This window comes from Rhinolophus sinicus, chromosome 13 (assembly GCF_057876585.1).
Source record: "Rhinolophus sinicus isolate RSI-liver-muscle chromosome 13, RSI-T2T, whole genome shotgun sequence".
In the NCBI taxonomy this organism is placed as follows: domain Eukaryota; kingdom Metazoa; phylum Chordata; class Mammalia; order Chiroptera; family Rhinolophidae; genus Rhinolophus; species Rhinolophus sinicus.
Window position 1 is genome coordinate 11636431 of NC_142513.1, and position 25699 is coordinate 11662129.

A 25699-nucleotide genomic window follows, 5' to 3' on the forward strand; every position below is an offset into this window, starting at 1 on the left:
CTGGGCAGTACGTCCAGTGTCCACTACAGTCCACCCCTTTGCCATTTGGTGCCGCTTCGTCACTTAAGTTCTAGGAGCTACTCCTCAGGATTCCAATGGGCATCTTTCCTGAAGGAACCTTGTAAAAGGAAGGTTAAAAGGACACACCACAACCCCTGTAAATGCAGCCAGTCTCAGGACCATGCTGATACCCTTGCCCTGTCAGTGTGTTTGGGATCCAAAAATTGGTGTTGATCTGTAGACAAACAAAAAAGCAGGAGTAGCAATAGTCACACCAGATAAGTTGGATTTTAAGATTAAAATTCCAAACTGGATAAAGAAGGCCATTATTACTACACAATTTATGAAGAGAATGTAATGAGTATAAAACTTTCTGCCCCAAACAACATAGCAGGCAAATATTAGAAAGTAAAAATTATTAGATATATAAAGAGAATCTCATGAAAGCACAACTTCAGTAGAGGGCTTCAATATATCTCTTTCCAAATCAGTAGCTCTGATCGGGAAAAATAGGTATATAGAATTAAAAATAGAATCCACCAACTCAAATAAATAAATATTCCTTCAAATACAGAATATACATTTTTATACATACACAAGCATTTACCACAATTAATCATCTACCTGGTCATCAGGAAACTTGAAAAATTCAATAAACTAATCATTTCATAGGCAATCTTCTATGCTCATCATTCAATTAAAAAAAGTGAATAATTTAAAAAGTTTACCAAAATACGATAACCACTTGGAAATTCAAAGTAAGAAACACAGTTTGGTAACCCTTGGATCAAAGGAAAGCAAAGTGAAATTACAAATTATCTAGACAACAAAGAAAGGGAAACCTCTTCACTGAAAAACTTATGGGGCACAGAAAAAGCTATACTCAAAGGAAATTTTAAAGCCTTGAGTAACTTCATCGATAAATGAAAAGAACTTAGAACTTGAGTGTGCTTCCGTTTAAGCATTGCTCCAAATCTGTAGCCATACCCTACACCCCACTCTTCATCCCCGCCTCTGTCTCCCACTTGTTTTCTCTGTCCTCAGGCATTGCCCAGCTTCAGTGAACATGATTTGTTGGTCTTACCGTGCACAGCAATTCTTCTCAAACTTTAACACGCATACAAATCACCCAGGAGTCTTGTTAAATGCGCATTCTGATTCAGTAGGTGGGGGGGGGGACCTGAAATTCTGCATTTCTAACAGGCTCCCAGGGGGTGCCAATGTTGCTGGTCCCCCCAGACCCCCACATACGTTACGGAGCAAAGATATACACCGCCATCCCAAGCGGTCAGCCTGAAGGAATGGTGGAATGGCTGTCCAGGGCACCAGCTTGGAGACAGCATTTTTAGGGTTGGGTGCTGTCCTCTAGAATATGGTATTTGCATTGAACCAACGGCTTATTGATGGTGTAGTGTCCCCAGAAACAAAGGAGTGGAGGAGGTAGGATCAACCTCTGAGTACCTCCTGGCCATTTGGGGGGTCTTCATGCCAGTGGATTACTAGGTAACGAAAGGAATGACTATAGCAGCTGGGATAGTCCACCCTGTAACACAGGAAGCTAGGGGAGCTGCTATACAATGGGAGTGAGTGTATGTCTGCAACCCCGGGAATCACTGGGGCAGCTCTGAGGGCTTCCATGCAAGTGGGTAAATTGCATCAACCACGGTTAGACAAGGGCAAGGCGAGTAAGGGCTGAGATCCCTTGAGGGAGGTCTGGGTCACCCCACTAGGCAAGCAGCACAGCTGGGTTGAAGTGATGGCCATGGGGGAAGAAAATCTAGAGTGGGTGCCACCGGAGGAAGATGAGGCCTACAAGTTACTACCCTGGAATGAGCTACAGCTGCGGAAACGGTATGGCGGTTTGCTAACGCTCTTTAAATCTTTTCAGGAAATGCAACAGGCTACAACCTTGAAAGACTGACTTGCATCTCTCCTCTTGGGGAAGAAATGAGGGCATCTGGCTCTTATATGTGCTCCAGATATTACGAGAGGGTGAAAGCGGATCTGAATGGTGCAAGGAATGTGGTACGTACCACCACAGATCTCTGTGGCCTCTTCCCCCCCCCTCCCGTGGTCACCTAAATCACTTGCCTTGATTCCTAGATGGAGGGGCTCTAGAGGGGACATCAAGCTATTCCCTGGTTGTGAAGCCAGATCAGTGCCTCCATCAATGATGACCCTACAGACTGAGGAGCCCCAGGGTAGCCCCGACAGGAAGGATAGACAGACCACTCTGTGCACTGGCTAGAATGATGGGGACAGCTCTGGCTTCCCCAGCCAAGTCTGAGGACGTCAGGTAATACAGCTGGCATGTGCCAGGTAATGCCCTGGGGGCGGACTTTGAACCGTAAGCCATGGGGGGCAGGAAGGAGCCGGTGGATCAGTTCTGCTCACATTCTCCTCCCGAGAAATGTTCCCAGACAGAGGAGTTCACACAACCTCTCCGAAGGTGGACTGTGCGCCTGAACGTTTAGCGGCACGAGTTACAAAACCATGGTCCTCTCAGTAACACGCCCTCTTACCTTTGACCTCCTCCATCCCTGCTTCACTTTCCCCCCAACCTGGTGTTTCTGAGGTTGCACTTCCTCTGAAGTGTTAGCATGTAAACTTTTGCAACAGGCTCTGTTTTCTGGGGAATCCAGGCTGAGACAACACCCTCCTTGAGAAATAGAAAAAGAACAAGAAAATAAGCTGGGGGGCGGGGGAGTAGCGAGACAGAACTCATTAAGATAGGAGATCTTTTAGAAATACTAGGGAAAAAAATAAATCCCAAATCCTTTTCTTTGAGGAAAAACAAAGTCCCAGTATATCAGTCAGAGTTCTATATGGGGTTCCATATTGCAATGGAAGCTGATTCTGATGATTAAGCAGAAAACAAGTTTATTATTAAAGCGATATTGAGTAGCTCACAATCTTGCAGTGACGGCTAAAAAGCCAGACTTAAGGTTAATCAGTACCCCAAACCATACGCAGTGCTGTCTGATGAAGGAACTGCCACTGCTATCACCATCTCCCCAATGCCAGGACCTTGACCTTGACACCACGGCTGGGACTGCCACCATCAAAGGTTATTGCCCGCCACCTGGGCCTACAGAAATGGGAACTCCATGTAGAACTCAATTCCCTATGTAGCTCACTTCACATTCATTTCACAAAGGTCAAATACACAATCTAAACAGTGAGGGAGGCTGGGAATTTGAGTTTGATTAATTTCTCCAAATATAAAAGGGCTATTCAAAAGATGATGGGAAATGAAGATTAAGACAGATGTCTGCCATAAGCAATAAAACAGATACACCCCTCAAGAGGCAGATAAAAGATAAATGTTTAAGAAATAGTTCTGGCAAAATTGATTATCTGGAATAGTGCTGTTCAGTAGAAATATAATGCAAGTTGTGTATATAATTAAAATTTGTTCTAGGAGCCACATTAAAAAGAGGAAAACAGAAAGATGTGAACTTAATTTTAATATTTTACTTAATCCAGTTTATCCAAAATATTATGATTTCAACATGCAATCAGTGTAAAAGTTTTTAGTGAAACATTTTACATTCTTTTTTTTTTTTTCATATCAAGTCTTGGAAATCAGGCGTGTATTTTCAACACACATCCCATTTCAATCCAGACCAGTCACATTTCAAGTTCTCAATGGCCACATGTGGCTAGTAGCTACTATATTGGGTAGTATAGAGACCAAAGAAATAATATCAGAACCGCATTTCACATCATTTAAACAAAAATAAATTCCAGGTGAATTAAAGACTTAAATCTAAAAACTAAAACCATTAAAATCTTAGAAGGAAACACACACTATACTTACCTAGCATTTGTCAAGATCGTTCTTCCCATCTGCAATGCAGATGGCAGGTAAAGGGTTTCTATCTATATAGACAAAGAACTTGAACAAATTAGTATCAGAATAAAAACTGTCAGAAGCCATCACTGGGCTCTTCAAAGAAGAACAAATCCAAATGGTGAATAAGCCTCAAAAGATGTTCAGCTTCCCTAGAAGTCAGGGAAATGCAAGTTAAATAATGAGATGTCACTTCACTCACACCAGCCTAGCAAATCAGAAGCAGGATGACACCTACTACCGCCTGGGAAGGGACCATCTTCACCATATCACAGTAGTTATGACCTTGTTGGACAGCAATCTGGCAACGTGCATCAAAATAAAGCAACTTCATATATTCTTTGACCCAGCAATCCCACGCCTGAGAATCCATCCCATAGAAATAAAAGCACCAGGATATATGCGGATGTGGATTTTCAAAGTGGAGTGATTGTGGTTGCGATAAAACCCCAAAAAACAAAGTATACTATACCCATAGGTAGAGAATGGTTAAATAAATTGTGGTACCTTTATATCATGACATGTTGTACAGTCATTAAAAAAGAATTTCTTTATCCGGAGAAATCCAAAACTCCAATTCAAAAATCTTTATGCACTCCTATGTTTATTGCAGCACTATATACAATAGCCAAGACCTGGAAACAACCGAAATGCCCATCAGTAGATGACTGGATTAAGAAACTGTGGTACATTTATACAATGGAGTATTACGCAGCCATAAAGAAGAAAGAAATCTTACCATTTGCAACAACATGGATGGACCTAGAGAACATTATGTTAAGTGAAATAAGTCAGAAAGAGAAAGACAAATACCATATGATCTCACTTATATGCGGAATCTAAAGAAAAGAATAAGTGAATGAACTAATCAGAAACAGTTTTGGAAACATGGAGGAAAAACAGAGGGTTGCTAGAGGGGCGGGGGGGTGGGGATAAGGGGAAGGTGAGAGGTTTTGGGAACGTACAGAGGGATAGTGGATGGGGGGAGGGGGGTTCACACAGTGTGAGGGATATAAATGATAAACGTCTAAGTTTTGCTTTGTCTTGTGCACCTGAAACTAATTAAATAAATAAATAAATAAATAAATAAATAAATAAATAAAAGAATTTCTTAAACTTCCATCAACTGAGTTGCAGGGGCTTCCATCTTCCATTTCTGCAAGATGCAGAGAACTGTACATATAAACTATGATTCCATTTTATAAGAGATAGGAAGAGAAATCTACTTAGATATATATTTTTTTTTCATCCTATTTTATGAGCAGAAAAAGAGATATAAAAGGATATAGTTACTCTGCAAGCAAGGTTACCTGAGAGGAGGAGAAGCAAGTGGTACAAATAGAAAGGTGGGAAGGGGAGGAAAAAAACATATATGAGAAAAGGAAAAAAGTGAAAGGGGGGTGGTTAAAAGGAATAACTATTATTTCAAATAAAGATGCTTTGTAAAGTTATCATGTATGTTTAAAAAGGGCAAACATTTATCTCCATATAAATCTATTCAATAAAGCTTGCTAATCATGGTATGCAAATCCTCCAGGTTTCGTACTGGATTTTCTGACTACTAGTTCTGTAGATTTCTAACAGGTATATTAAAGTTTCCCACAAAAGTGTGCATTGGTTGGTTTCTCCTGTAATCCTATCAGTTTTAGTATCATATATCTCAATCCTAGCTTAGGAGGCGCGTGCAAGCATAAAGGCTAAACTTATTGGTAGATGGAATATTTTCTCAACAGATATTTTTTGTCTTATCAAATAATATTGATTAGTTTTGCCTTGAAATCTACTTTGCCTAATGCTAAGATTACTTGTACCACTTGCCTTTCCTTTTGCTGGCATTTATTTGCCTGGTGTACCTTTTTCCATGTCAGTATTTTCCATCTTTATTACTCTGTTTTTGTTGTCTCTTATAAAACAGCATACACTTTGACCTTTTTTTTTTTTTTTACTCAATTCAAGGGTCTGTCTTTTAACATAAAATTTACTCTATTCACCTTTATTATGGTTATTGCTATTTTTGCACATTTCTACCAGTTACCATGGGTTTCCTATTGGACACACTGTTTTCATGGTGCTTTTTATCCCTGCTTTTTGGCTGGTTGATAGCATCTTATTTGTTCCCAGTTAATTTTTCTTCTAGTGACTTGGAACATATGTACTCCATTCCTATTATCTTTATATTTTCAACAAACACACAGTGAAGCATATTCTTACTCAACATCTAGAGTTAGTTAATACCTCTACTTTCCTACTAAATAAAATGAGAATCTTAGCGTGCTTTTACTTTTCTCTCTTACCTCCTTTTCAGACTTCATACCTCTCCCTCCCCATTATCATTTCAGGTTTTAGTTAATTATTATAAGGAAAGGGATTTATTTAGACTTGACAATAAACTTCGCTGTTATCCTTGCTTACCTGTGCTTCTTATATCCCACGTTTTCCTCCTGGACTCATGTTGGAATATGTCTTTTACACCAGTGAGTTCTCAACCAGAGGCTCTACTGCAACCCTTCCCAATGTGGGGTGTTTTGTACTGTTACAGTGACTAAAGAGAAATGCTACTGGCATTTAATGGATGGTGGTGAAGGTACCAAGCAGTGAGTGGATCAGTCTGACACAATGAAGAATTATCCACCAGAATGCCACCAGTACCCTGTTGAGAAACGCTATTATTCTACAAGGACTGTGAGTTGTAAACTTTTTTACTCCGTTTGTGTCTTAACATGTCTCTATGATGCTCTCACATTTGCTTGATAGCTTGGGTAAAGAATCCTAAATTCACAAGTGCTTCAACAGAGAACTTTGAAGATAGCAGTTTGTTGTTGTCTTGCTTGCAAAGGTGCAAATGAGAAGACTGATGTCAATCTTATTCTCATTCCAGCCTGGAACATTTTTTTTTTCCTCACTCTGGAAATATTCAAAATTTCCTTTTTATCCTTAGTAACCTGAAATTTCAGCATGATGTATTAGATACACATCTTTTTACATCCTTTCTGTAAATTACAGGAAGTAATTCCTGTCCGTTGCAGAGGGCCTATAACTAGGTCCTCTCAATCTAAGAGGTCATGTATTTCTTAAGTGCTAAGAAAATGTCTTGAATAATTGTCTTTCTTCAGAGATTCTCCTTCCTCTGTTTTCCTCCCTCATTCAGTAGCTCCCATTAAGGAGACAGTGGAACTTTTGCATCTGTCCTTCATGTCTCTTAACACTTCATTCATACTTTCCATCAATTTACTCTTTTGTATTTCATCCTGGGGGAATTCCTTAGCTTGAGCTTCTGGTTCGCTAATTGATTCTTCAATCCATTTTGCTATTCAACCCATCTATTGAAATTTTTATTTTTAAAAGACTTGTTTTTCTTTTTAAAAGACTTGTTTTTATTTTCAAGAGAATTAGTTTCATTTTTAAAAGAATCAAGCTTTTTAATTTATAGAATTCTGGGGTGCTTTGAAAAACAATGATGCAATGGGCTCTTTCATTTGTCAAAGATGTTCATGATACTTATTGTATAGGCTGGTTATTTTTACTCTCTTTACTCGGGTTCATTCTGTTAAACAGGAATAATGACCTACCACTCAGTGTCACTGTGATGATTAGCCTTAACGGGACATGAAGAGTGGCATGTAGTACACTCAATATCTATTTGATGAATAGACAAACCAAACTAATTAATGTAGACTGCCTGGCACGTACGTAGCAGGCACTCGTTAAGTGGAAGGATATTCCCATTATTATCACCACTGTCATTATTAGTATTCGTTGAGACAATGACATCCAAGGATTTTATGTTCTTGGTTTCAACATGAGGACACCACTACCCCTGCCTCCCACCCCCAGATCCATGACATGGACTGTGTTATTGACTTTGCCAAGGCACGAATTTGAACTACAAGTTCCAAGCCTGGTGAGTGGGAGTGGGAATGTGCCCAGCATCTGTCTGCCAAAATGGCTGTCTGCTTCTAGTCAACACACGAAGCCGGTTAACCCTCACCGCCCCCCCTTGAAAGACAGATGTCATTATCCCAGTTTTAGAGGATGATAAACCTGAAGAAATTACAAGCTTGAGTCACAAGGCCGTGGTTTAGAAATCTGGGTTAGGCAGTCAGACAGTTTTCTGACTCAATTTCTTCTTCTGTATAATGGGCCTTACAGGGCCTCTTTTTGTCAAGTCTGTTGAAATGCTCCTCATCACTCCTCGTTCGATGGACTATGGCCACTTCCAAGACTTAGAACCATTTCAGACTGAACGCTCCCCACATTCTACCACTTCCGCTGCCCCCCTTTTTACACTGACGGCATCGCACATTGCTGGGAAATCATCTAATTCTGTGTGCGTCTGCCCCCGCCACCAGAGAGGCAGCGACCTGACAGAAGTACACGAGGCAGCAATGAGATGACTTCCCAAAATCTTAGAAATAAGGCTGCCCTCTGATAATTCAATGATTAAAAACAAACCTCTGAATGGAGTGGAAACAGAGCCAGAATGTCACCCGTGCGGTTACTGAGCTATCTCAGTAAACCCTTTACTGAGTAAACCCATCTTTCCAAACCCTGCTTTGTGCTGCTGGCACTGGGGTCTGAGAACTACACTGCATTGCGGCTTTGCAGCAGCTCCCTCCCAGCCTCTGCTAAAGGGGGTCTTCCTGGAGGAGAAAAAGGCCTTGCTCCTTCCTGTTTGCTTTCTGTGGGAGTCCTGCGAGCATCACCCCGGGATCACTTACTCACCTTGGCAGTGGCAGTTTCTTCTCGTATCACCAGTTGGATCCAGTTCACAGTTTTTCCCACGTTTGCAGATGGCCTTCTTAGGCCCTGCAGACCCAGCAGCAGCCCCGCCTTGGAGAGCTGAGTCCCAGCCTCAGAGGCCCTCCTCTGAGCTCAGGATCCCAGCACAAGCTGGCCGGTGGCCCCTCCTCAGAGGGCTGAGTTTCGGGAACCTCAGGAACAGTCTCTCAGTTTTAATGATCCCCACGTCTTTCCTTTGTTCATTCAGCCTTCGAGATGGTGGGTAGATGCTTCCCGTGGTCATTACCTCTGTGAGACCTTAGAGATCTTCTGATCCTTTTTTTAAGGTACCGACTTAAGAACTTTGTCCCTAGTAAACTCTTCTTTATATTGATTGATCTCTGTCAAATTCCTGGTGTGGTTTCCATCTCCTGACTAGACCCCAACCAACACATCCCCTTGGAGGTGGAAGCCATTCCCCAGGACACAATGAGACCGTACATCTCATTGAAGACATACAATCTCCAAAGGAAGAGAGTGTCCTTCAAAAGAAGCCTGGGCCAGTGCGTCAGCAGGACCTCCTCAGCAGTGACAAGAGGACAAAACCATCCTCATCCATAATCTGGATGACCGTAAAGAGCTCTGTCGGAAGATGAGACTCTTACTCAGTATCTGCAACCAGCTGAATTTACTGCTTCCTTAAGTGCAGGAGCGCTTGGCTGGCCAGGCATAGTCTCTTGAGCAAAGCACGCTGTTGATCTTATATAGGTTTTGGGATCGGGTTGGTTCCAAAGGCAGGAGTGGGTCGACACCAGACTTAGAAGCATGTTCATTGCAGTGTATCTGCTGCGGATTAGCTGACTTTGAAAGCACAGATTGTCACCGATTGGTTGGTTTCAGAGGCAGGATCAGTGCGGTGAGCTGCCATTGACCTATTAGACAGGGTTAAGCCCCGTTCTGGTGGTTTCTTATTACTAGGGTAGGGGAAAATCAGTCTTTTCTTAGGAGTGTGAAGGTTTTATAATATTCACATCCCACTTGGTCTTCCTGCTTTTATCTTTGTATCCTACTAGCCATTCTCAACACAATCTTATCCCAACCACCAAAAGATCCTTTTGCAAAACTCAAATCAAATCACGTCATTCCCCTGCTTACAACCCTCTAATGGGTTCCCATTACACGTAAAACCAAACGGAAACGCTTCACCGCAGAGCTGACAAGGCCTGCATTAGCTGGCTTCTCCGTCCTCCTCTTCTCTTTGCTTTTATGATGCAACCACCCAGTACAAGTCAGGATCTCTCCTATGTCCAGGTCTCCCCACATTGCTGTTCTTTCTACCTGGAGCACCCTGCCTTTCACCCTTCACCTGGAAAAGTCCTCTTCATCTATCACGTCTCAATGTAATCATCACCTCCTCAGACAGGACCTCCCGCTTTACTTGCTGGAATGTGGGAAAGTGGCCCTAATCGTGGGAGCATGACATTTATCACAGCTTATAATAACATACTTTATTCGTTTCTGTGTTTGTTTGCTGTCTATCTCCCCTGTGGGGCGATGAATGCTGAGGACAGGGACCGTGTTTGATTTGCTCATCACCATATAACCAGTGACTGTCATACACTGAGCGCTCAACAAGTGTTCACGGAAATAGCAGATAAACTTTGGGTTGGGGGTTGACGTCACCCTACCATAAGCAGGAGCCTCTCGCATGGTACATGGTCTCCTCCCCAGCCAGACCTCCAAGGCGAGGCCTTCTGGCAAGAGTGGCCCTTCGTTTCTTCCATAATGGCTCCATCAGCTTCTCAACGAATGGCAGTGCTTGGACAAACCAGACCAATTCAGTAAAACTGGTGGAAGTGTCTACTGGAGCAAAGAAAGCGCTGACAAATAAAGGAACCCCCAGCCGCCACCCAGGCTCTGATCACTAGGGTACGGCTTACAATTAGAAGGATGGAAGCAAGGGATGGTGAGACAGAGGGGTCCTGGGTCAGCAAGGCTACCTCTGTTCCCCACCCCAAAAGCCACAGGCACACACAGCACCCCCACCACACACACACACACACACACACACACACACACACACACACACACACACACACGGTTTTAGATGTTGGAAGAAGATCTCCTATGCCAGCAGACGGCGCTGGTCTTACAAGGAGGCTCCAGCACACTCCTGCTGGGGCTGACAGCTGACTGCTCACCAAGGTCTCCAAGTCCCCTGTCTCTCTCTCCGCCTCTACTCACACAAATACACGATAAGTCCCAGTTCCTGGAAGAATGATCCTCACAAATTAAGTTATCGTGAGTTATGTGAACCCCCAACCTGCAAGAGCTGATGCTAGACTGGCTGTCTGCCTCCTGCCCTTGGCTTCCCGCTTAAAGAACCGAGTCACCATGAATTTTCTTAATGATACTTTATGCGCCTGTGTTAGTCATTTTTCTTCTCTTTCTATCTGAGGCAGAGAGTTGTCTTAAGGGAGACAGCACAATGTTGCAGATAAGATCCAGGCCTGGAAATGAGAGAACTGGATTTGAATACTGGCTTCACCACTCCCCCAAATAGACCTGCGAAAATGTCTCAACGTCTCTGTGCCTCAGTTTCTTCATTTGTATAATAAAGGTAATAAAAGAATATACCATATAGGAACGTGAGGCTCAAATTAGATAAATTATGTAAAGACCTTAGCACAAAGTCTCATATATATCAAGCCTGAAGCATTTTAAAATAAGAACAACTTGAAAAATGAAATGCCCGGGTGTATTGTTTTCAGTGGGTAGTATAAAGAGACGGACATGTACTTTGAAGTCAGACTTGGGTACCAACCAGGCTGTGTGGCCTCAGCAAGTTTCTTTGCATCTCTAAACCTCAGTCTCCCTCATCTGTAAAATGGGTGCTCTAATACTCTACAGTAAATTGATAGTTTTAAATGAAGTAATGTATATAATAGTCCCCAACATAACTCTTGGCACATAGTACACCCACAGGAAATACTGGTTCTTTTTCTTTTAGCACATAAACATAGGTTTTGACATTTGTGAGCCACCGTATCAGAAATCCTTCTGGTGTGATTACAAGGATTGTACTTGTATGATAATTGTATGTGAGAAGGGCCAGGCTTAACTTAGGAGTGTTGAGGAAGATCCAAACATAACAAGAGTCCAGTTCATAGAGACCCTCCATTGACCCATGGCTTCCTTTTGTTTATTTAATGATGCAATAAATAAGATACAGATCACATATTATGTACTAGGTATGCTCTACGTGCTGGGGATACAGGTAGGAACAAGATAACCAACATCCCTGCTGCCATGGAGCTTACGACTAATGTGGAAGTCAGGAAACAGCACTAATATGACGTCAAGTGCTGTGAAGAAGATGAGAGCCAGTTAAGCGAACAGAGTGGAGTTGGACGGCCTGGATTAGAGAAGATAGGGTCGTCACCACCCAGTAAAGCCATGTGGTGATCAGGGGAAGAGCATTCCAGGACAGGGAACAGCAAGTGCAAAGGCACGGAGGTGAGAGGAAACTATGTTTGAGGAATGGGAAATTAGACCTGTTGGACTCAAGCAGAGTGAGCTCGAGGGAGAGAGGAAATAGATTAAGTCAAAGTAGTCAAGGGCCAGCTCGTCGAAGGTCTTGTAGACCCTGGTGGTGAGTGTGTCTTTTTAAGTCCCCCAGCACGGTACAGATGGGCTATATTACAGTGCAGGTGGGTGCTGATGGGGATGACAGAAGCGCTGATGTTATAAGGCTGAGAAAATAACTGCAGAAGCCAACTTTCTGAGTAGGTGAGAGGAGATGAAATCAGGGTACACCTGCAGGGTTGCCCTTACAGAGGATCAGAGAAGGTGCATTTATGGTACCAGCAGAGCTCTTAGGTGCTAATGCAGGTAGATTGGTGGATTTCACAACAAGAAAGGGAGACGAGATAGTTTTCTCCTTATTGCTTCTTTCCTCTCTTTCTTTTTTTGTCAGAGAGATGAGAAATTCATCAACTAGAGTGAGGAGGTGAAGGCAGAAGAGAGGAGAAGATGTGAGCGAGCCTCTGGGTGAGTGAAAGTGAATTGATTGGCCAAGGAAATACATACTGTAGTGTGGCCCACAGTGGGAGGGCCGGAGGGCCTGTATTTCTCTCTGGCCCCGTCCATTGCTGGGCACACGTGTGGAACAGGTGGCGCGTTGGAGTTAAACAGAGTTAGGATTTTCCAGTTGAGTAGATGGAGGGAGAATGGAGCACAGGAATTGAAGGCGAGCACGACAGAGTGATTATAGTGAAGACCAGGGCTCCAAACTGGAGAAGAAGTGAGGCCGCACAGGGGATGACAGACCATACAGATGTGGAAGGTCGTGGATTAGAGAACTGGGAGGGGTATTTTAACACACTCCAGTTTTAGATGTGATTTTGGTAGAACTCAAAATGTTATAGCTAATCCGCTCACACGATAAATACTTATTAAAGGCCCACTGTAATTTTTTAAACTACCTGCAATTTATTGAGCACTTATCATGTGCCAGGCACTGTGCTAAGTGGTGTGCATTTACTGTATCTCATTTAATTCTCACAATAACGCATTAAGGTCGGTACTCTTGTAATCCCCATTGTACAGATGGGGAGACTGAGGCTCAGAGAGATCTAGTAACTTACACAAGAATGCACAGCTTGTAAGTAGCAGAGAGCTCTGTATTATTATAAGGCCCAGGGATCTTAACAATTATGCTCTACCATGTGCCAGACACTGTTGGGTTTGTGTAATCAAGACATTTACCTTCAGGTACTTCTACTTGATCCCAGCCTGAAAATAGGACACCTGGTCTCGGTTGCCCAGGGGTAGCAGCTGGAAGTGGAGGTGGAGGGATCTGGAATTCTCCCCTTGTGTGCAGTCTTGGTGGAGCTGTCAATCACAGTGCCCACCCTCCTAAGCTAAGGGGAGGACATGTTACCTGAACTCAGCCAATTGGACTCTTGCTCCACGGACTTTGACTCTGATCACAAACAAATCTGATCAAGAAAGAGAGATCTGATCAAGAAACGGATTCATTTTGGCTATCTAAACACCCAGAGCGTCTCCAGTCTCTGTTCTTTTCTAAGCCTAGTTCTCCAGCTTCCTGCCACCTCTGTGAATTCACCACTAGCCTGCCAGTAAACTCCTTTTCTGCTTAAGTGAGCCAGAATTGGTCCCTGAGACTTGCAATTAAAGAATGCTCCCTGGCATATCAGAGGGAAAAGTATTGTTCAAGCTAAAGTGAGCAATTCATTCCTTGGAAAAATATGTACTGCACAGGGCCAGGGCTAGGGTGAGGCAAATGAGGCACCCAGGGCACAAAATTCAAGGAGGCTTTCACTCTCAGGGTTGTGTAAGTGCGGGGCTGGCTCTACCGGATCAAACAGATGCACACCCCCACCCCACCCCACCCCAAAAAGTTAGTGGCTTTAGTAACAAAGATTACTTCTCTTTCATATAAGAGTATGAAGTGACCTGGAATACTTCCAGGTCAGCAGGTAGCTTTCTGCTCCATACGATCATTCTAGGACCCTGGCACCTTCTGTATTTGTGGTGCTGTCATCCCGCAGCACTTCCTCATTATCACAAGGTGAAGGCTCCCCAGCAAGTGAGAAGGAAAAGGAGCAGGGAGGAGGCAGGCCCATTGGCTAAAGGCCTTGCCTGAAGTTTCACACATCACGTCCACTGGCAAGGACTTAGTTACCCAGCTGTTCTTAACTGCAAGGGAGGATGGGAAGTGAAGCTTAGCTGGGCAGACATGTGACTGAAGGCAGGGAGAAGGGATTTCTGCAAGCTGTGAAAACGAAACAGCCAGTACAGTGCTAGCAGATTCCACCACTGTCACTGCCCACAGGGAGCCTATTTTCCAGCATAATCTCTTCTCAGTAATATTAAAGGCTGTTGGGTATAAGCACCATAGGGGCTCAGGGAGGGAGAGGTGTTCATGGGGAAAGCAGGGAGGAGTGGGAGAATGCCCCTGAGGAGGAGGAAGCCCTGGAGCCAGGAAAAGGCAAAATGAACACGGCTTGTCATCCTGCCTGGGGCAGGAAGGAAATCTGCTAGACCAACATGGAGCTCTCCTGCAATCTCCCAACACAGTGTGGGAGAGAGAGGATGGAATTTGGAGGGAGGAAAACTGGATCTGACTTCCGGTTCCTGCATTGCTGTCAGGTAAATCTGTAACTTTGATTGACATGCCTTACAGCTTGCTCCTTTGTAAGATGATAAGGATGAAAACAACATCATGAACAATAACAATACATTAGTAACAAACAATGCCGTGTTTCCCCGAAAATAAGACCTAGCCGGACAATCAGCTCTAATGCGTCTTTTGGAGCAAAAATTAATATAAGACCCGGTATTATTTTACTATAATATAAGACCGGGTCTTTAATATAATATAATAGTATAGTATAGTATAGTATAAAATATAACACCGGGTCTTATATTAATTTTTGCTCCAAAAGACGCATTAGAGCTGATTGTCCAGTTAGGTCTTATTTTCGGGGAAACAGGGTAGCAGCATGAATAATAACGAGGTGGCGGTGAGGATCCCACAAAGCAATGGTCTATAAAAGGCTCCAGTGTCCAGCAAAGCACTGTAGACCGGGGGTGGGCAAACTATGGCCACTGGCTACCACCTATTTTTGTAAATAAAGGTGCAAAAGAACCCAGACACAATCATCTGTTCATATACTGTCTGGTTGCTTTCACACGACATCAGCAAAGTTGAGTGGTTGTGACAGAGACCATGTGGGCAAAAGTATGTCCTATCTGGACCTTTGTTGCAAGTTTGCTGATGACCTCTGCAAAGGCGGCAGTGATATCAGCTATTACTAACCCTCAAATTCCCTGAGCATCACTTTATGCACCAGGAAAAAGGACTAATAAAAATTATCTTCAAGTCCAAGATGTTCTGAAGATCAAATGAAACAACATATGTAAAACTGCTTTGCAGACTGTAAAGTGCCGTTTAAAGGGCAGTCGTTATTTAGTCTCTTTGCTGAGTATCAGTTTCATTATTTAGTCTGTTGGGCATCTGTAAAATGGACAACAAAATACCTACCTCTGGGAGTTGTAAGGATCTGTGAAAGAAAACTGGTAAAATATATACTTTGAAATCAGACAGGCACAGGATGGTGTCTCGCTCTGCCCATCACTTTGCATGATCTTTGGCCGTCTCCGAGTATCAGTTTCCTCTTCTGTAAGAAGGGGATCAGCATAATATCCACCTCAGAGTTGCTGAGAGTATAAAGGGAGATAGCACGAGTGAGGCCTTGGCACGGTGCCGGCCTTGTTCCCATCGCAGGTGCAGTGACGAATGCCACCACCCACGGGTCTCTACCAACAGTACAGCTGAGCTGTACCCCTCTGCCTCTGCTCAGCGCCCACGGTCAGCCCTGGGTGTCGGTATAATTAGCTCCATTTCGGTGGTGATCAGCCGCGGCTGCTCACAGCCTCTGACACGACTGTCACCTCCCACTCAGTCATCTCCACCGTTGAGTGTGCGTTACTTGCCCGCTGGGCACGGGACTGAGTGCCACCGGAGAACAAGCTTAGCCTCCAAAACCTCTCATTGGTCACAAGGAATCAAAGCCTGTTTCTTCACTGCCGGCTGTTCCAAAAGAAAAGTTTGAGGGGGAGAAAAAAACAAAACTGCTGCCTCTTGCATTTAGTGAGAATCCCGTTGTGCCTGATCCCATAGCCTCGGGAGGAGAAAAAGCAACTATTTCTTTAAGAGGCCTCCGCTAAGGGGCGGGGACCGCCGGTGTTTCCCCGTAAACTGTGCCCGCCCTTGTTTGAGTGACAAGCAAACAACCCAATTGAAGAAATCGAATTCAGCTTGACGGCGAAACGAAGCAATAGAGGCCCGAGTTGGTCTGCACGGGGCGGGGTCCCGGGAAGGCGGAGCGAGCGGAGGCTGGAGGAGCAGGGCGGCGAGACCCGGGCGCGGGAGCTGGGCCTAGGTCCGCGCCCTGGTGAGTGAGGGGCGCGCGGAGGGCTAGGGCGTGGCGGGCCGCTGAGAGGGGCTTAGCCGGAAGGACGCAGCAAGGAGAAGCCGGGATGGGACGGGGGCCGGAGGCTGCAGCGTGCTTCTGCCCTGGGGGCTGAGGGCTTAGAGAGGGCGGGCCTGGGTTCCACCGCGCGGGTTCGGCAGGCCCCTGAGTGGTCGCGGTCCAGTGGGGCACGGGGTCCCGGGCCAGGAAGAGGGGTCAGATGGGGAAGAGGGCGGACCAGGCCTGGAGGAGAGGGGGCAGGGCCGGGCAGGGGTCTGAGGAAGGAGGAGGGTGGGAGGATGGAGCCCGGGGATGCGACGAGAAGATGGGGGAGGGAGGAGATGGGAGACGGACAGGATGGAACACAGCTCGATAGGAGTCCGGAGAGTGTGTGGACCTGGGTGGCACACGTCCGAAAGCTTTCCGGACATCGCCACTCCACACACACATACCCTGCTCATCACCCCGCCCCGTCAATCTGGCCGGCTCAGTAGCCTGCAATCCATCTACTTTGCATCTCCGCCTCTCCACTCAGTTCAGGCCTTTCTCGTCTCTTATCTGGACTGTTCGTGTCCTAACTGATCTGCCCACATGCACTCCTGTGGGCCTCCCACGGTAGCCAGAAGAATCTTCAAAATGCACATCAGACCCGGACACTCCGCTGCTTCCAACTGGCGGGCTTCTCACCACTTGCAAGATGAGCCCCCATGTCCTCACCCAAGCCCTGGCGATCTAGCCCTCCCCCCCCCCCACCTTTCCCTCCTCTCAGTTTGCGGATCCCTCGCGCTGAATGCCCTCCCCGCACTGCAAACCGAGCTCTGGCCCTCTTCGGGGTCTTCACACTTGGACTTCCTTCTCCCTGAGGTTCTCCTCCCGCCTGTCTTACTCCAGTAAACGCTTCATCCTTCAAATCTCCACTTAAGTCACTTCCTCCAGAGGCAGCCGTGGTCCCGGACTCCCCCACCAAGTGAATTCCTCACTTTCATCACCCTGTGTACTTCTCCTTTACGACACTTGCACAGCTGCAGTTTTACATTTACTTAGGAAAGTATGAACGTCTGCCTATCCCACCAGACAGTAAGGTCCACAGGGAAGAAGATGGTGTCTGCTTTTGCTCCTTGTATCGCCAGCATCTTGCACAGGGCCAGGCACTTAAATACTTATTTTGAAAAATAAATGGAGGACTTGGCTTTGGCAGGAGGAAGGGGGTATGAGTTGTGGCCCCTGATGTCTGACCGGTGGGGGAAGGAAAACAACTCTGGTGCAGTGCCAGGCTCTGTGTTGGAGCAATGCTGTCCAATAGAAATATAACGCAATCTGTGTAATTTTAAATATGCGTAATTTTAAATTTTTTAGTAGCCATATTAAAAAAGTAAAAACAAACAGGTGAAATTAATTTTTGTAATGTGTTTTACTTCACCTCATATATTCCAAAACATTATTTTAACGTGATCAATATAAAAAATTACTAGTGAGTTATTTCACATTTATGTGGGTGTACTAATTCTTTGAAATCTGGTGTGTGTTGTACACCTATAACCCATCTCAATTCGGGGTAACCATGTTTCAAATGCTCAGTAGCCATCCGTGCTATGGGCTGCGGGGTTGGGCTGTGCAGTGCTAGGAGCTATATATGCCTGTGACATGTAATTCCCCTCTAGAGTCTTTTGAGGAAATTGTTGTTATCTGCACTTTACTAGTAAAAATAATGAGCTTCTGAAAATTATGTTTCCTGCCAGCGATCATCCTAGCTTAGAGTTTGAGTGGAGGAGGCAGGATTCGGACCAGCACCCCCATCTGTTAACCTGGAATCCGCATCTTTCTATACCATATGCTGCCTCCAGGAGGTGCCAAGGAAGTATGGGGGTACGGGAAGTGGGGACCTAACTTTTATTTTTTTATTGGGGAATGTTGGGGAACAGTATGTTTTTCCAGGACCCATCAACTCCAAGTCAAGTTGTTGTTTTCACTCTAGTTGTGGAGGGCGCAGCTCACTGGCCCATGTGGGAATCGAACTGGCAACCTTGGTGTTATGAGCACCGCGCTCTAACCTACTGAGCTAACCGGCCGCCCCGGGACTAAACTTCTTGAAAACAATGGCACCTGTGGGTATATTGTATATTCTGTCTTGTTCTGTGCACAACAAATGTGTCTAGATACATTGGTACTACCTGCCTAGGTAGCTCAGGAACAAGCACATTTAATGCAGTTGAAGGAAAAACCTGCAAGGCAAGTCCTTCTGTGATCCAGTCACCATACCTCAGCGCAGCCTGGTCCCAGGATCTGGGTAGAAAACTGTACAGACCCTGCAGCATCTCAACGGTGCTGGGAGTACTAGGCTTGCTTTGACAGTGTGGCTTTTCAGTTCATCAATTGCTCCCTGAGTGAGGCCCTCCCCTACTGTGAGGCCAGCACTATTCTAGGCCACGTAGGATGCTGCGGAGTATAAGTCACAGCCTTCCTCTTCAGGATGCCTATTGTGTACTTGGAAAGACAAGAGCAGATCACAGAATGATTAAACAGTGTGCCAGGCACTGTGTGGTGTGATGAAGAACCAGAATCAGTGGTGTGCAGAGGCTGCAGAGTGGCTGGCTCGGCTAAGCTGTGTAATGGGTTTAAAGTGTTCAGTCTGAATTCCTGTAGCCAGGGTGGTGCTTTGCCCTTTGCCACAGTCCCTGTGTAGCTACTGCATGGCTTATTTACTTACCTGCCTGGCCGCTTAAGGCATTTGAATTTGTAACCCTGTTAGACGTGCTGGCTTTTATTGAGTCACTAAAAAAGATTTGTTGAGCACCTATTATGTGTCATTGTATTCATCCCTGCTCTGGAACTGACTCTAAAACCCTCCAAGTTTCTTCCGCTAGAAGAAGAAAATAATAATAATAATAATAATAATACAACATCAGCAGTACTTTGCCTTCTCTATTGATTTTATTCCCCGATTGACTTAACAGATACATGTATGTTCTCATTTTGTCATCAATATACTTCAGCTTGGCAGGTAGGGCTTTTTTTGTGCTGGGGAAACATGGTTTTTGCAACTTCTTCAAGTTCACACAGTTGGAATTTTGCTTACTCTGTGTCAGGTATCATGCTTAAGTAATTTACATATATTCTCCTACTTAATGTTCACAATTTTATAGAGTAGGGTTGATTCTAATCCCCATTTTACAGCTAAAGAGCTTGTTAGAACTGGGATCCTAATTCAGGGCTGTCCCACTCCAGACCACAAGCTCCTGTTTGGCTATACTGTCTCACTAGAAGATCAAGGTTGGAAGAGACCTCAAAAATATCTAGTCCAGCCCCCTCACGTAGATCAGGACCCGAGGTCCAGAGAGAGGCTTGTGCCCGTGGCCAAGCTGGGCGGTCAGGTCTCCTGGGCTGTGGGGAGGACTAAGCCAGAAGTGGGACCCCAAGCCTTCTTTGTCCCTAACTGGCAGTATGACCTCGGTTCCCTTATTTATAAAATGAGAGGGCCTGGCCTGATTTTACGAGAACAAAGCTGTGTTGTTATGGTGGGTAATGAAGAGTCAGGCCCACAGCCCAGGATTTCAGTCAGAACCCAGGACTCTTCTCAGCTCGCCACACTCCCCCATCTCTACACAAGCTCCGCCTTCCTGTTGCAACCCAGGCAGTCTGCAGAAGGGAAACCGTCTCTTAAAGTTCATCTGTATTTCCCATTCAGTTTCTGTTTCATTTCCAAAAAACGGAGGCTAGTGGTCTGTAAACACTGACCCCTTCTAAATCCATCTCCTCGATTATTATAGCTAGGGATTTGCAAAGTTCTACGCGATGGATAATCCTCTGTTGTTAGTGTTTTTATTCTCTTTGAAGGGCAGTTAGGTCTAGGGGCACCCTGGAGGGTATTTTTGGTGTGGAATTCTGTGGGCACAGCTGTGTACCAGGCAGTGTGCTGTGAACTTTAATTAGAGTAGGCGGGGGAGTAGACACTGGCTTGATGAGTCCCTGTCCTCAGACTGCTGACTGTCCTGGAACTGTGGCTCTCGTCCCTGGCCACCCAGTAGAGTCACCTGGAGGAGTTTGTCAATGTGGGGTGGGCATTGGTGGTGCACAATCAGAGTTGATAACCACTGGTCTAGAGTCTGCTTCTCAGACTTGAAGTTGCGTGTGAACCACCCGGGTGGGGGAGGGTCTTGTTTCAAGGCAGATTCTGATTCCATGGGTGATTCTGCATTCCTGCAGGCTCCCAGGCAGTGCCCATGCCGCTGGGGTGCAGATCACACTGAGTAGCAAGAGAAGAGACTGCCCGTAGAGAATTATCAATCGGTGGGACTGTGAAGATGTGTAGGAGAGACTGGGAGCACTGAGGGTATGACTCATTTTGCCTGACGTGAGAGAACTAGGACATCCACGGAGAAAGAAGAGTGATTGTCTTAGTTGGGTCCTGAGGGAGGATGAGTAGTTTGTCCACCGGACAAGGTGGAGGGAATAACGGCACAAGCAAAAGTTCAGATTTAGAGGAGCTTGATGTTTAAGGGAACAAGGTGGCCTGATGTGACGGACGTACCATCTACAAGGGAGAGTCTGAAAGCCAGTTCTACCCTGAAAGTCACACACAACTGGAGTAAGCCGAATGCTCTGCTAAGGCGTGTAAGTACAGCGACGCTATAGAAAGTTTCCAAGCAGGCTAAGAGGAGACCTAGGTGATTCTTAGGGTAGGGGAAGAAGCCCAAACAGTTACCCTGTCCCCACACCCTTCCTCACCGCACTCGGGTTCTGTCTAACTTAGTGGCTTTTAACCACACGTTTGAGTGAGTCCTGTATGCAACACATTTCAATAAAAGAGAAACCTCAGCTGCCGCTGGCATGATGGTCCTTCTCAGCGTTTCTAGCAGTGAGTGTCAACCTGAATCTCTGCCAACCAGATTCCCCTCTTCTGTAGCTCAGAGCCGCGTCCTCACACAGTGGTCTGAACTAAGGGAAGTTGAGTCACTTCTCAGATGAAAGATTTGAGGGAGAAGCCTCTGTCGAGATTATGTTCTCGATTATAAAGAGGGTGTGACCTCTAGTTGCCTTCCTGGTGTGCTGCCGGAAACATAAACCAAACTTACCCATGCCTCCCACACTGAACCAACAGCAAAAGAACCGAACAAAAAGCCCTGGTCAATCCTTATCCTTAAAAGGAATAGGGGGAGGGGGGAGGGGGAAACCTCTGGCATTCTTCATTCTGAATTCCTTACTAATGGGAAGGGATCATTTTTCACTTCCTTTCTGAAGATGGGCTACCCAACTCCACCCGCTCTACTGTCACCGCCTGGGTGATTGAGAAAGCCCCGTGGTGCTGGTTTGCTGAGCATGCCTTCATTGGAGATGTTGCTGTTTTTCTCTTGTTTCCCCAGCTTAGCCTTTGAAAACCTGGGCTTTCATTCTCGTGTCTTCTAGAATTATCTTCTTCAGTTCAGTGTGTGCCTCTCTCCTGTTCTGTGGCATTTTGAGTTGTCCAAGTCCTCTTTATGTCCGTAATACTTTCAAGAGCATGGAAGGGCGTGGGGTGGAGAGGTGTTTAATGGAAGGGGTATGTTACGTCATTGCCTCCTGGGCCTGGATGTGGCATCCAGCTCCCTCAGCCTGCCTGTTGGCTATTGAATTCTATAGTATTGCTGAGAGGTGGACAAGAGGCTATTTATAGCCCCGGGAATTTTGCAATGTTATTGAATTGCTTCGACCTAATTTCCACTTCCTTTCTAAAATGAAAATGAAAAGAGTAAGCAAACAAGTGCTGGAAGAGTTAGTTCCCTACAAGGAGATCCTTTATCCTGGGGAGACTGGAGAATATTATTACTTCTCTTCTCCTACCGCCTGATGTTTCTATAGGGAGAAAAGCAGAGGGATATTTCCCCCTGTCTTTTAATGAGAGTCAGGGATGCTAAATCTGATTTTCCAATGAGACATGCTCTAAATTTAGAAATGAAAACAAAACTTGAAAGAAGGGCACTGCCGTGTAACTGGAAGGTGGTGGGACATGAAGGGAACACCAAGCAACTAGGACAGTTCGTGCCAGGCCCTTTCCTTGTAGAGCCAGCCGGGTTCGTAGGGGTTAAGGAATCAAAGCTGGTGGCCTTGAGCAGACATGGGTCCTTATTGAACCATAACTGTATGCCAGGTGCTGTGCTAGGTTAGGAGCCCGCAGGGCGGTGCCTGCCCTGGAGGAGGAGCCAGTGAAGAAGGGCGATGTGTGTACCTGCATAGCCGGGCAGGAGCCTTCCCACAGGTGTGAACAGAATGCTGTGAGGCCACGTGGCCCCTGTCCTGTTTCAGTTTGCCTGGGAAAGGCGGGGAGAGCTAAGAAGGGGGCAAAGAGGCAGTGACACCAGAGCTGGGCTTTGAAGCTTGAGTAGGAGCTCTTTTGACAGTCAAAGCAAAGGAGAAAATGCACAAAGGTGCAGAAGAAATGAAAGAGCATGGCCTGCCTCGTGGAGATAGCAAGCAGTGCAGGAAGCTCTGGCTAGATTGTGAAGGGCTGGGCACCGTGAGGGGGCAGGGATCACGTTCTTGAGGTGGCGGAGGACCATTACCTGTTACAGCCGCGAGCTCTTGTCACGTGGGTCTCTGAGCTTCCGTGGGCTGTTGCGTCAGGTACGGCAAACCGGAATTCTCCCCTGAGCACCTGCGACGGACCAGGTTACACTGCTCCCCGCTTCCACCTGGCTTTCAGACACCCGGCTGCCTGGGATCGGATTCGGGCTGTGCCGCGTACGAGCTGTGATGCTGAGCGCGGTACTTCGTTTTTCCGTGTCTCCATCTTCTTACCTGTAAACTGGGGGTAATAATGCACCGCACAGGGTTGCTGTGTGGATGGAATGAACGATGATATGAATGCCCTTGGAACAGCCTCAGCTCTATGTTAATGTGGGCCAGTGTCGTCATCAGCATCTTCCCTGATGCAGAGGGAAGAGAACTCACTGAAATCCTCAGGCCCAGCCTCGAGACCCAGTTCTGATGTGATTTCTTATTTCTTTTTGGGGGCGGGGAGGGGTGGGAAGGAGGCGTGTGGGAGACAAGCTTCTCACCCGTCTGTGCTCAGGTGTCTCGTCCGTAAAATGGGGATGCTGGTCAGGTTCTTGTGCGCATGCGCTGTCATAGCGCTCTAGAGCGAGCGGTCAGCTGTAAAGACGCCGCCCACACGTGACTATTACGTACGAGATGGTTGCTACGAAGTCACCATGTAACTGTTCTGTTTACAATAAGCCAGACTTAGCCAAGTGGGTTTGGCTCTTCCTTAATTCCGCCAGCGTTAACTAGGGGCTTGCTCAGTGCCGTCGTCTGATGCCTCTTCTGCTGCTGCCTGTTCAGACCTCCCGTTCTGAGTTCCTTCAAAGCTTGGGGTCAATCGTAGTCTTCCGCTTTTTAGTTACAATGAACAGAAACACGGGTTAGTTTAATGTAAAAGGAGGTTTATTGGCAGGATACAGGGGGTTTCAGGTACCCCAAGGGTAGGAGGTGCCACCATGGAATCTGGAAGGTCATCAGCCAGTGGCTTTTTCCATCTCTTTCTGGGACTTCGTGGTTTCTGGTTTCTAGCCTCCACTCGCCTACACATTTCTGGATTCTTCCTTCAGAGCAACTTCCCCTGCAAGGCTCTTGGTTTTTGCTTCTCCATATCATTGGCTTTCGAGTGGCTTTGGCCTGCCGTGGTACCTACTCTGAAGTTGACAGTACCTTTCTGCTCCAGGACCCATTGCCATCCAACCCCTTTACCCTGTGTCTTTAAGTTCAAGAGAAAGAAATGGACTAGTCCAGCTAAGGCTGAGTGTTCACCTTGGTGCGGTCAGCTGCGGCGTGGTGGGGGAGAGTGTCATTCCGATCACATGGGCTGCCTGGGCTTTGTGGGAAAGGGCAGAATTGCTGAGAAGGGGGTGTATAGTATCTCTTGAATAGTCCTGTGGTTGCAAATTCTCAAGCTTGAAAATGGATATGAATTCTTGGTATAGCCGGGAATCACTCAGGGCTAACTTTAATAAAGAGACAATCAACCTAGGAAATGCCCTGCGGGGTCACAGTAAAGTGGACCTGTGAATTAAGGAGCTTTAGCTCTTTTGTCTCCAAAGACAGTATCCAGAAAGGAGTTCCAAGAAATATAATTTGTTTCCGAGGAGCACCATTGAAATAAGGGCATAGCTTCTTTTAGTGAGGACTTTGACGTAGGCAGTCGTCAAAGTTCTGCTTTAGAATATGGACTTTCACATTTAGAAGGCAACTTACACACACTTCAGTCCAACACTCACGTCTCATGGTAGAAGAAAACTGAGACTTGGGCAAAAGGGACACGTACACATCACCCAGACACTTAGCGATGGAACTGTGACAAGGTCCTGAGTCCTTTAGCTCTAAATTCAGTGGCTTCTTCCTCCCAGCCTGGTGCTCTTTGTGTCATACCTAGTCTGCCTAGTTATTTTAAAAACGAGAAGACCCGAACTAAATAACAAATGGTCTAAGAAGCCACCCTGTTCAGTTCCATGTGTATAAAGTACAAAAGCAGGTAAAAATAATGTGTAGTGATAGAAGTCAGAAAGAAGTTGCCTCTTGGAGAGCTGGAAGGTGGGCGATTGACTAGAAGGAGATAGGAGGGAATTTTCTGGGGTAAAGAACATGTTCAAAGGCTTGTTTTGTTTGGGTGGTGGTTACAAGGAGGTGTATGTGTGTGTGTGCGTGTGTTTCTATTTTATATTTATATATACACACATCTGTATATGTACATGTATATATCCATACATACATGAGCTCGGTGCATTTTATTGTATGTAAATGATATCTCACTGTTAGAAAACGGTCTCACAGCTGATGTACCCCTAATTATGGCAGCTTTACCGATAAGGATAAGGCTCTCTAGGCACCCAGAGATTCATGGTACTGCCCCTGCCTTGCTGTGTCACTGGAGCAGAGTATTTCAACCTGAGTCTTATGGGGCCAGCTTCTATGCAAAGGTCTGTGGTGCAGCTAGGCACATAAAAATTATACATGAAACATTGTGCTCAGAACTGCAGAGGTTGTGGAGGCTTTCGGGCTTGATTTAGTTGCGAGGAACAGAAATTCAAGCTAGCTCAGGGGGCAGGGGAAGAGCATTGGCCAAAGTCAACTCCAAGTTCTGTCCCCTTTCCTACTTATT

At 45.7% G+C, this 25699-nt stretch overlaps 2 protein-coding genes and 1 long non-coding RNA gene across 4 annotated transcripts in view; 2 read left to right on the forward strand and 1 right to left on the reverse strand.

The window, feature by feature from the left end:
• Positions 1–2529, forward strand: part of ZNF334 (zinc finger protein 334) — a 59680-nt gene extending 57151 nt beyond the window's left edge. The window contains exons 6-7 of the transcript XR_016018159.1: positions 1889–2025; positions 2104–2529. The gene's annotated coding sequence lies outside the window, so the exon portion shown is untranslated. The remainder of the gene's footprint in view (positions 1–1888; positions 2026–2103) is intronic.
• Positions 105–3957, reverse strand: LOC148756015 (uncharacterized). The gene is made up of 3 exons (XR_016018160.1): positions 3821–3957; positions 2523–2659; positions 105–235 (listed from the first exon to the last, which is right to left on the reverse strand). It is a non-coding gene; the product is annotated as an uncharacterized LOC148756015 (long non-coding RNA).
• A 12171-nt stretch (positions 3958–16128) lies between these two features.
• ELMO2 (engulfment and cell motility 2) overlaps positions 16129–25699 on the forward strand; it is a 35799-nt gene continuing 26228 nt past the window's right edge. Inside the window, exon 1 of one of the 2 annotated variants that reach the window (XM_019749701.3) lies at positions 16129–16554. The gene's annotated coding sequence lies outside the window, so the exon portion shown is untranslated. The remainder of the gene's footprint in view (positions 16555–25699) is intronic. The other variant, XM_019749704.3, reaches the window with a different exon arrangement.